Source organism: Tachyglossus aculeatus, chromosome X1 (genome assembly GCF_015852505.1).
Source record: "Tachyglossus aculeatus isolate mTacAcu1 chromosome X1, mTacAcu1.pri, whole genome shotgun sequence".
NCBI lineage: Eukaryota > Metazoa > Chordata > Mammalia > Monotremata > Tachyglossidae > Tachyglossus > Tachyglossus aculeatus.
In genome coordinates, this window is record NC_052101.1 from 93,792,349 (window position 1) to 93,804,241 (window position 11,893).

Below are 11,893 nucleotides of genomic sequence, written 5' to 3' on the forward strand. Positions count from 1 at the left end.
TCTCCCCCTCGTCCCCCTCTCCATCCCCCCGCCTTACCGCCTTCCCCTCCCCACAGCACCTGTATATATGTATATATGGTTGTACATATTTATTACTCTATTTATTTATTTATTTATTTATTTTACTTGTACATTTCTATCCTACTTATTTTATTTTGTTGGTATGTTTGGTTCTGTTCTCTGTCTCCCCCTTTTAGACTGTGAGCCCACTATCGGGTAGGGACTGTCTCTATGTGATGCCAATTTGTACTTCCCAAGCGCTTAGTACAGTGCTCTGCACATAGTAAGCGCTCAATAAATACGATTGATTGATTGATTGATTTGATTGATTGACAGGGACCAACCTGATTAGCTTGTATCTACCCCAGTGCTTAAAACAGTGCTTGACACACAGTAAAATGCTTGACAAATACCATTATTATTATTATTATTAATAATAATAATAATAATATTTAAGTGCTAACAATGTGCCAAGCATGGGCCTAAGAGCAGGGATAGATTCAAGATAGATTGGACACAGTCCCTGAACCATAAGGGGTTCAGAATTTAAGAGGGAGGGGGAAACCAGGTACTTTATCCCCATTTTACAGATGAGGAAACTGAGGCCCAGGGAAATTAAGTAACTTGCCCAGGGTCACACAGCGGGCAAGTGGGGAAGCCAAGACTAAAACCTAGATCTTCTGACTCCCAGTCCTGTGCTCTTTCCATTAGGATACCCATCCACAGTACTGTTGAGTATATGTTTATTCAAATATACATTCAATGATTTTGCTTACTTTATTTGTAAATATTTTAAAGTTGGTCTCCCCTATTAGCTCTTTCTAGGCCCAGAATATGTTACTTGGTTTCATATTTCCCAAGGGCTTAATATACTACATAATAATTGCGGAATTTGTAGACCGCTTACTGTCCTGTCAAGCACTGTTCTAAGTGCTGGGGTAGATATAGTTCAATCAGGTGGAATGCGGTAGGAGGGAGAACAAGTACTGCATCTCCATTTTGCAGTTGAGGAAACTGAGGCCCAGAGGAATTGTGACTTGCCCACGGTCACCCAGCAGACAAGTGGTACAGTCAGGATTAGAACCCAGGTCCTCTGATTTCCAAGCCCGGGCTCTTTCCACTAGGCCAGGCTGCTTCTCATCGCACCCGATGGGTATTCAGAGTGTGCTATTTCTACTGCTACTGCAGCAAGAAGCAGCAGGAACAGGTGAAGGAGAAAGTGCCAGGCTCAACACTCTAGGGTTTGAGACATACTGAGCCCCCTCCTTCCTCTCCCCCTCCATACCTCCTTCCCCTCCCCACAGCACCTGTATATATGTTTGTACGTATTTATTACTCTATTTGTACATATTTATTCTATTTATTTTATCTTGTTAATATGCTTTGTTTTGTTGTGTCTCCCCCTTCTAGACTGTGAGCCCGCTGTTGGGTAGGGACCATCTCTATATGTTGCCAACTTGTACTTCCCAAGCGCTTAGTACAGTGCTTTGCACACAGTAAGCGCTCAATAAATACGATTGAATGAATTGAATGAATGAATGAACATACTGGAGCTGTGTTCTCTTGTCGCCTCCTCCTGCTGCAGCTGCTCTCCACTCCACCAATCAATCGATCAGTGCTATTTGTTGAACGCTCACTATGGGCAGAACACTGTACTAATTACTTGGGTAAGAACGATACGACAGATGCGATCCCTGCACACAGGGAGCTTACAGTCTAGAGGGGGAGAAAGACATTAAAATAAATTATGGCTCTGTGCATATGTACCGTGGGGCTGAGGGTGGGGTGAATATCAAGTGCTTAGAGGGTAATAACAATAATAATAATCATAACTGTGGTATTTTTTAAGCACTTACTATGTGCCAGGCACTCTACTAAGCGCTAGGGTAGATACAAGATAATCAGGTTGGATACAGTCCCTGCCTCACATAGGGCTCACAGTCTTAGCCCCCATTTTACGGATGAGGAAGCTGAGGCCCAGTGAAGTGACTTGCTCAAGGTCACACAGCAGACAAGTGGCAGAGCTGGGATTAGATCCCACACCCTCTGACTCCCAAGTCTGTGCTCTTTCCACTAGACCACACTACATATTTAAGTCCTTGGGCAACATTGAAGGGAGAGGGAATAGGGGAAACGAGGGCTTAATCAGGGAAGGCCTCTTGGAGATGGGATTTGAATGAGGTTCTGAAGGAGGGGAGAGTGGTGGTCTGTCAGAGATGAAGGGGCAGGGAGTTCCGGGCCAGAGGGAGAACGTGGGCAAGGGGTCAGTGGTGAGATGGATGAGCTCGAGGTACAGAGAGTAGGTTGGTGTTAGAGGAGCGAAGTGAGTGTGCTGGGTTGCAGTAGCCGAATAGTGAGGCAGAGTAGGAGGGGAAGAGCTGATTGATCGCCTTAATGGTAGATGGTAGAAAAAGGATCTGGACAGCACAGTGAACTATGGACTGGAGTGGAGCTAGGCGGGGAGGTCAGCGAGCAGTCATGGTGGGATAGGATAAGTGCTTGGATCTGCGTGGTAGCGGTTCAGATAGAAAGGAAAGCGTGGATACTAGAGATGTAGCTGTAGGGTCGAATGCGTGGGTTGAACGAGAGAGATGAGTCGATATTGCCAAGGTTAGGGGCTTATGAGACAGGGAGGATGGAGATGTTGTCTACAGTGATGGGAAAGTTTGGAGGAGAACAAGGTTTGAGTGGGAAGATGATGTATTCTGTTTTGGACGGGTCAGGTTTGAGGCTGTCCGTGGGAGATGCAAGTAGACTTCCCGCAGGCAGGAGGAAATGCGAGACTGCAGAAAAGGAGAGCGGTCAGACTGGAGAGGTAGATTTGGGAATCATCCGTATGGAGATGGTAGTTGAAGCCGTAGGTCCTAATGAGTTCTTCAAGGGAGTAGGTGTAGATGGGAAATAGAAGGGAACCCAGAACTGAGCCTTGAGGGACTCCCAGAGTTAGGGGGTGGGAGGTAGAGGAGGAGCCCGCGAAAGAGATTGAGAATGAGGGATCAGAGGGATAGGAGGAGAACCAGGGGAGGATAGTGTCAGTGAAGCCAAGGTTAGATGTTTCCAGAAGGAAGTGGTCCACAGAGTTGAAGGCCACTGAGAGATGGAGGAGGATTACGATGGAGTAGAGACTGTTGGATTTGGGAAGGAGATCATTGGCGACTTGAGAGAGGTCAGTTTCTGTGGAGTGAAGGGGGCAGATTGCAGGGGGTCGGGACAAAGAGATTCGAAGGAGGCTATGTGGAGGCAGTCTTCTCGCTGACCTCCCTGCCTCCCGTCTCTTCCCACTCCAGTTCTTACTTCACCCTGCTGCCCCAATCAGTTTTCAAAAAAAGGAGTTCAGTACATGTCTCCCCACTCCTCAGGAACCTCCAGTGGTTGCCCATCCACTTCACATTAAACAGAAACTCCTTACCAACAGTTTTGAAGCATTCAACAGCTCTCCTCCTCCCTGACCTTGCTGATCCCCTACTACGACACAGCCTGCAAACTTTATTTCACACTAATGCCAACCTACTCACTCTACCTTAATCTCATCCATCTCATCCACCCTCCGCTCCTCTGCCGCTAATCTCCTCACCGTGCCTCGTTCTCGCCTGTCCCGCCGTCGACCCCCAGCCCACGTCATCCCCCGGGCCTGGAATGCCCTCCCTCCCCACATCCGCCAAGCTAGCTCTCTTCCTCCCTTCAAGGCCCTACTGAGAGCTCACCTCCTCCAGGAGGCCTTCCCAGACTGAGCCCCCTCCTTCCTCTCCCCCTCCTCCCCTTCTCCATCCCCCCCGCCTTACCTCCTTCCCTTCCCCACAGCACCTGTATATATGTATATATGTTTGTACATATTTATTACTCTATTTATTTTGTACATATCTATTCTATTTATTTTATTTTGTTAGTATGTTTTGTTTTGTTGTCTGTCTCCCCCTTCTAGACTGTGAGCCCACTGTTGGGTAGGGACTGTCTCTATATGTTGCCAACTTGTACTTCCCAAGCGCTTAGTACAGTGCTCTGCACACAGTAAGTGCTCAATAAATACGATTGATTGATTGATCCATCTCACCTCCAACCCCTCGTCCACATCCTCTCTCTGACCTGGAACTCCCTCCACCTTGGTATCCGACGGACCACCACTCTCCCCACATTGAGCATTATTAAAATCCCATCTCCTCCAAAAGGCCTTCCCCCAACTAAGCCCTCATTTCCCCTGTTCCTTTTCACTTCTGTGTCACCGATGCACTTGATATTCACCTCATCCTCAGCCCCACAGCATTTATGTGCATAACCATAATTTCTTTGAATGTCTGTCTCCCCTTCTAGGCTGGTAGATCATTGTGAGCGGGGAACATGCTACCAATTCTATCGTATTGTACTCTCCCAAGCACTTAGTACATTCGTGCTTAGTACTTAGTACACTTAGTACATTGAATGTACATCTGTAAATTCAACTCCCTTCTCAGGCCCCCAGGTTCTCCCCCTCCTCCTTCCTTCACCCCCAACGATCTGGCCTCCTACTTCATTAACAAAATTAAATCTATCAGGTCCGACCTCCCCAAAGTCACTCCCCCCGCTTCTCCAACCCCCCGGCTCTCAACACTCTCTGCTACTCGCCCATCCTTCCCAGCAGTATCCTCAGAGGAGCTCTCCTACCTCCTCTCAAGTGCTACTCCGGCCACCTGTGCTTCTGACCCCATTCCCTCTCATCTCATGAAATCTCTCGCTCCGTCCCTTCTCCCCTCCTTAACTTCCATCTTCAACCGCTCTCTCCCCACTGGTTCCTTCCCCTCTGCCTTCAAACATGCCCATGTCTCTCCCATCCTAAAAAAAACCCTCTCTTGACCCCACCTCACCTTCTAGTTATCGCCCCATATCCCTCCTACCATTCCTTTCCAAACTCCTTGAACGAGTTGTCTACACTCGCTGCCTCGAATTTCTCAACACCAACTCTCTCCTTGACCCCCTCCAGTCTGGCTTCCGTCTCCTACATTCCACGGAAACTGCCCACTCAAAGGTCACCAATGACCTCCTGCTTGCCAAATCCAAAGGCTCATACTCTATTCTAATCCTCCTCGACCTCTCAGCTGCCTTTGACACTGTGGACCACCCCCTTCTCCTCAACACGCTATCCAACCTTGGCTTCACAGACTCCGTCCTCTCCTGGTTCTCCTTTTTTTTTTTTTTAACGGCATTTGTTAAGCGCTTACTATGTGCAAAGCACTGTTCTAAGCACTGGGGGGGATACAAGGTGATCAGGTTATCCCACGTGGGGCTCACAGTCTTAATCCCCATTTGACAGATGAGGGAACTGGGGCTCAGAGAAGTTAAGTGACTAGCCCAAAGTCACACAGCTATGTGGTGGAGCTGGGATTTGAACCCATGACCTCTGACTCCATAGCCCGGGCTCTTTCCATTGAGCCACGCTGCTTCTCTAGACCCTCTCCTCTTATCTCTCCAGTCGTTCATTCTCAGTCTCTTTTGCAGGCTCCTCCTCCCCCTCCCATCCCCTTACTGTGGGGGATCCCCAAGGTTCAGTTCTTGGTCCCCTTCTTTTCTCTATCTACACTCACTCCCTTGGTGACCTCATTCGCTCCCACGGCTTCAACTATCAGCTCTACACTGATGACACCCAAATCTACATCTCTGCCCCTGCTCTCTCCCCCTCCCTCCAGGCTCGCATCTCCTCCTGCCTTCAGGACATCTCCATCTGGATGTCTGCCCACCACCTAAAACTCAACATGTCCAAGACTGAACTCCTTGTCTTCCCTCCCAAACCCTGCCCTCTCCCTGACTTTCCCATCACTGTTGACGGCACTACCATCCTTCCCGTGTCACAAGCCCGCAACCTTGGTGTCATCCTCGACTCCGCTCTCTCGTTCACCCCTCACATCCAAGCTGTCACCAAAACCTGCCGGTCTCAGCTCCGCAACATTACCAAGATCCGCCCTTTCCTCTCCATCCAAACCGCTACCCTGTTTGTTCAAGCTCTCATCCTATCCCGTCTGGACTACTGCATCAGCCTCCTCTCTGATCTCCCATCCTCGTGTCTCTCCCTACTTTAATCCATATTTCACGCCGCTGCCCGGATTGTCTTTGTCCAGAAACGCTCTGGGCATGTTACTCCCCTCCTCAAAAATCTCCAGTGGCTACCAATCAATCTGCACACCAGGCAGAAACTCCTCACCCTCGGCTTCAAGGCTGTCCATCACCTCGCCCCCTCCTACCTCACCTCGCTTCTTTCCTTCTACAGCCCAGCCCGCACCCTCCGCTCCTCTGCCGCTAACCTCCTCATTGTGCCTCGTTCTCGCCTGTCCCGCCGTCGACCCCCGGCCCACGTCATCCCCCTGGCCTGGAATGCCCTCCCTCCCCACATCCGCCAAGCTAGCTCTCTTCCTCCCTTCAAGGCCCTACTGAGAGATCACCTCCTCCAGGAGGCCTTCCCAGACTGAGCCCCCTCCTTCCTCTCCCCCTCGTCCCCCTCTCCATTCCCCCCATCTTACCTCCTTCCCTTCCCCACAGCACCTGTATTTATGTATATATGTTTGTGCATATTTATTACTCTATTCATTTATTTTACTTGTACATATCTATTCTATTTATTTTATTTTGTTAATAGGTTTGGTTTTGTTCTCTGTCTCCCCCTTTTAGAGTGTGAGCCCACTGTTGGGTAGGGACTGTCTCTATGTGTTGCCAACTTGTACTTCCCAAGCGCTCAGTACAGTGCTCTGCACACAGTAAGCGCTCAATAAATATGATTGATTGATTAGTACAGTGCTCTGCACACAGTAAGCACCCAATCAATAGCATTGATTGATTGATTGGTGTAGACAACTCAATCATAGAGATGGCTTAGGTCTGGTGAGAATTTCTGTGTATGTTACGTGTGATTAGAGGTATGTGGAGATGGATGTGGGTTAAGGAGACCTCGATTAGAGATGGGGAGGTGTATGATTGGTGAGGTAAAACCTTAGGTCAGAGGTAGTTTCTCGAAAGAAAACCCTGCACTCTACACCTTTTTGCTTTGTGAAAAAGTTGCCCTGAGACAGAAGATCCAATTATATTCATGATGATAATAATAGTAATTGTATTTTTCAAGTGCTTCCACTGTGCCAAGCAGAGAAACTGCATAGCCTTGTGAATAGAGCATGGCCCTGTGTTCTAATCCTGGCTCTGCTGCCTGTCTGTCGCGTGACCTTCGGCAAGGTCTTCTGTGCCTCAGTTACCTCATCCGTAAAATGGGGATTAATACTGTGAGTCCCATGTGGGATGTGGACTTTGTCCAACCTGATTAGCTTGTATCTCCCCCAGCGCTTAGTACAGTGCCTGGCACATAGTATGTGCTTAACAAATACCATTTAAAAAAAAAAGCACTGTACTAAGCACCTGGGGAGATAAAAGATAATCAGATCAGATACAGTCCCTGTTTCACATGGAGCTCACAGTCTGAGTAGTGGGGAGAACAGGCATTTAATTCCCATTTTATAGGTGAAGAAGCTGAAGTCCAGAGAAGTTAAGTGACTTGCCCAAGGTCACACAGCAGGCAAGTGGCACAAATGGGACTAGAACCCGGGTCCTCTGACTCCTGGAGCCCTGCTCTTTTAGTGGAAAGAGCACTGTCTTGGGAGTCAAAGGTCATGGGTTCTAATTCCAGCTCTGCCACTTACCAGCTGTGTGACTTTGGGCAAGTCACTTAACTTCTCTGTGCCTCAGTTACTTCATCTGTAAAATGGGGATTAAGACTGTGAGCCCCACATGGGACAACCTGATTACCTTGTATCTACCCCAGCGCTTAGAACAGTGCTTGGCACATACTAAGCACTTAACAAATACCATCAATCATCACTAGGCCATAAAATACAGTCAAGATCTCACTGACTTGTGACCTCTGCTCATTAGAGGCAGCATCGATGGGTTTTCTGGTCAATAGGAGGGAAAATTGAGGGTGGAGTGAATATCACCCAATATAATTGCCCAATTGCTACCCAGCAGCCCTTTCCTCACGGGAGAGGGTAACATATTCAGAAAGTAGCATTACCGGTGACTATGCCTACGCATCCCAAATTCAAGTCATTGTGCAATTATCTGGGTAATCTGAACCAAACTGGATACTTCATGTCCCAAAGTGGATGGGTTTTTTTGGTCTGAATTGTCAGGTTTGGTTATCTGCACTGATCGAATTAGCTGAATAATTGCTAGCTCTCCCCTGCCCAGTGAGCTGTGGAGGCTCACCCAGTCTAGCTTCCCCGGGTGGGCCCCCAAATTGTTCTGCTCCTAGCCGGAAGAACCTGGGAATAGAGCTCTCTGCCTCCCTGGGACCGAGCTGAGAGGGGGAGACATTCATCTCAAGCTAGGCCCAAGCGCTGAGAACTTATAAATTAGAGCCTGCTCCTTCTCCCAGCTTTGAAATGTCTTCTGTTATCCTTAATGGGCCAACGGTCACAAACCGCAGCCCGCGACAGCTCTGACTTCCTATTTTCAAAGCTTATCTTGCCCCCTGGAAATGATATACAATCCATATTCCCTCTCCCTGCCTTTGCCACAGCCTGTCCGCCTGGACCTGGGCCAGTCATTCTTTCGCTTTGTGCCTCGGTTTCCCCTGGTGTCAGGATGGGGGCGGTGGGGGGAGGTACTCTGGGAATGTTTGATATGGGACTCTAGAGGCGTAGAGGAAACATTTATTACCCGCTTCCGCTTTGGGGGCTCTTCCTATCTTCAGCAGGTAAGGTGACCTGCGAGTAATTAAATAATAAATAATGTTAGTAAACAATGATAGTGTTCAAATCCAGAACTGAGGTGGAGCCAAAGCTGTGCTGAGCAAGGGTGGGGGCTTCACGTCCAGCCCAGAAGCCAATGGAAAGGGGGATGAGAGTGAGAGAGAGGGGGCCTGAGGGAGGAAGACTTGGATGGGTGGTACCAGGAAGGGATGACAACATCGTGGGCAAGGATTGAGTAGGCCCAGGGAGGAAGGGATTTGCAGGGGAGACCAGGTGCGTCACAGGGAAAGTTGGCAAGAATGAGGTGGTCAATGCGGAGAGAACTCGGAAGTTAGGAGGCAGGGTGATGACAGAAGAGAGGAATCAATCAATTATATTTATTGAGCGCTTACTGTGTGCAGAGCACTGTACTAAGCGCTTGGGAAGTACAAGTTGGCAACATATAGAGACAGTCCCTACCCAACAGTGGGATCACAGTCTAGAAGGGGAACCACAGAGAGGGAAGGATAGGGCAGAGACAGGTGACCGACTGCCTCCGTGACATGGCATCAGGCTTCTATGAATAGCAGTATTGTACCTCAAGTTGGCTAACATGGTGGCTCCAGAAAGTTTGAAGCTCTTTTCAGATGAGCGATCATGGCATGCTCTTGTCGCCCCACGAGACGGGATGGAAGGCACCGGCCTGAAGCCCAGGGCGGGTGAAAGCAGAAACACCCAGGCCGAGCCGAGTCGTGGGCCCCAACTGCTCGAGACTTGGAGGACAATTGGTGGCCCGTACAGGCTCCAGAGCTCTGTTCGTGACGAGCTCTTTGTGGGCAGGGAACGTGTCTACCCACCCTATGGCACTGTACACTCCCAAGTGCTTAGTATAGTGCTCGGCACACAGTAAGCGCTCCATAAATACCATTGATTGATCGATACCCACAGGCAAACAGATGATTGCGTTGTAGACCCTGGAAGTGTTTGATGATGATGGTATTCGTTCAGCGCTTACTAGGTGCCAAGCACTGCTTTAAGCACTGGGGTAGATGCAAGGTGATCAGGTTGTCCCACGTGGGGCTCACAGTCTTAATCCCCATTGTACAGGTGAGTGACCAAGGCTCAGGGAAGTGAAATGACTTGCCTAAGATCAAACATCAGGCAAGTGGCGGAGCTGGGACTAGAATCCAGAGCACGGGACTCCCAGGGACACGGGACAGCCTGTGCTGTCCACTAGACCCGTTTCTGACATCATTCCAGACCCTCCTCTGTGTCCCACATGAGAAAGTGTAGCTTCCCGTCTGCCCTCCACTCCTGTAGGTGGCCTTGACGGTGGGGCTTGTGGCACAAGTGCTTCCCAGCCCACTCCTGACAGGCCGCCCAGAGCTGTGCCAGTAGATGGCTAAAAGCAGCAGATGTTCGATGAAGACGGATGCCCTTTCTGCCATGTTTCCAAGACGAGTCCCCGAATCTGCCACCATCATTGCCCGTCCCGGTTAGAACCAGTCTTTTCACTTTCATCCAAGCCCTAATCTGGCTAGGCACCAGGTAAGTGGCAACCCTGCATTGTCAGGAGCAGATCGACCAATCAATTGTATTTACTGAGGTCTTACTTTCATTCAATCGTACTGAGTGCTTACTGTGTGCAGAGCCTTGTACTAAGCACTTGGGAGAGTACACTACTATGATAAGCGGACACACTCCCTGCCCACAATCTCAGTCTATTAATATAAATAAAACACACCCTTGGAAGAGAGCAATACAACAGAATTGGTACAAACATTCTCTGCCCACAGCAAACTAGCAGAGGGCAGCTAGGCAGAGCCATGCCTGCATGGACATTCAACTGCATTTGTCGCTAAAACATAATCTAGCCATTCCTGTACTCTACATTATTAGACCTGAAACCAGGTTTCAGGTTGAGAGAACTCAATCGTCTCTCCCTAGAGACAGGGATTGTCTACCTACTCTATTGTATTTTCCCAAGTGCTTAGTACAGTGCTCTCCACACAGTAAGACCTCAATAAATGGCATTGATTAGTTGATTGATTCCTTGGGGAGAACGCTCTTGAGATGACTTTCCATTTCCTACCTACCAACTGTCAGAGGGATTGGCAGAGCTAGTAAATCACAATTGCAGAATCTGTCTCTGGTGGCTCCCAGTGACCTGTGGCAGAACACACGGGAAGAAGGGACAGCTCACCCCCACCAAGCCCCAGCAAAAACACCTTCTCCCCACCCTAGGCTTCCAAATTGCTTCATAATGGAACCCATGCTTCAAGGCTTTCAGCCCCTGGGATGGGAGCCCCTAAATTGCTCTGCAAGGCTTTGAGGTTTGGGTAAATTGTGAATTTCAGGTGCCGTCCTTGGGTTCTTCGTGGAACGACACCAGCAGTTCCAGTGGGAGAGGCAGAGAGTCCCAAGGCTAGCCCCACTCTACCGCTGTCTGCGAGACCTTGGGTAAGTCGCCTCTGCTAAAACGGCCAGCGGGAATCCACAAGCCCATTTTCCCAGGAAGCGATGGAGCCGGGGGCGCTGCTTGGGAGGGGGGGGGGGGATGTGTTTTATTAGAGAAATGATTGAGGTTGGTCTACTTAATAAGCAAGAAGTCATTGCGGGCTATAATAGCTACCTGGGATGAGTTTCTGAAAGTGGAGGATTTAAACAGTGAAATTGTATATCATACGCTGTTTTGTCCTTTAAAAAAAAAAAATCAATGCAACACAAATCTGATGGGAGAGGCCCAAGCTAGGAAGAGAAAAAGGGGGTGAGGAGAGGGGAAGCATTTACATTAAGAAAATAGAAGACAGGGAACAAGGCAATTTCACCAAGAGATATGGACAGGGAGGCGATCATCTTTCATGTTCCCTCCCTGGCACCCATATATTTTGTGTCACATTTGCATAGGAGACACGGAGCTGGGATTTATGTGCATCCACTTGCCTACATCATCAACCAGGCTGTGGCCCTGGGCCATGTCTGAAGGAGATCTTGGCCACAGGGCTTACAACACTCAACCACTTACTATAACCGCCCCCCACCCCCCAACCTACCCCAACTTTAATATTAGAACTATTTTTCACATTGGACCTGAAATAGTGCAAAATATGGGTCTGCTGTAATTGTTGTTAGATTATGTGTCATCCTGATAAGATGTAACAAATATTTCCCTCCCTACCAGGGCTGTTTCCCTCCTCATAATGGATGGAGAAACT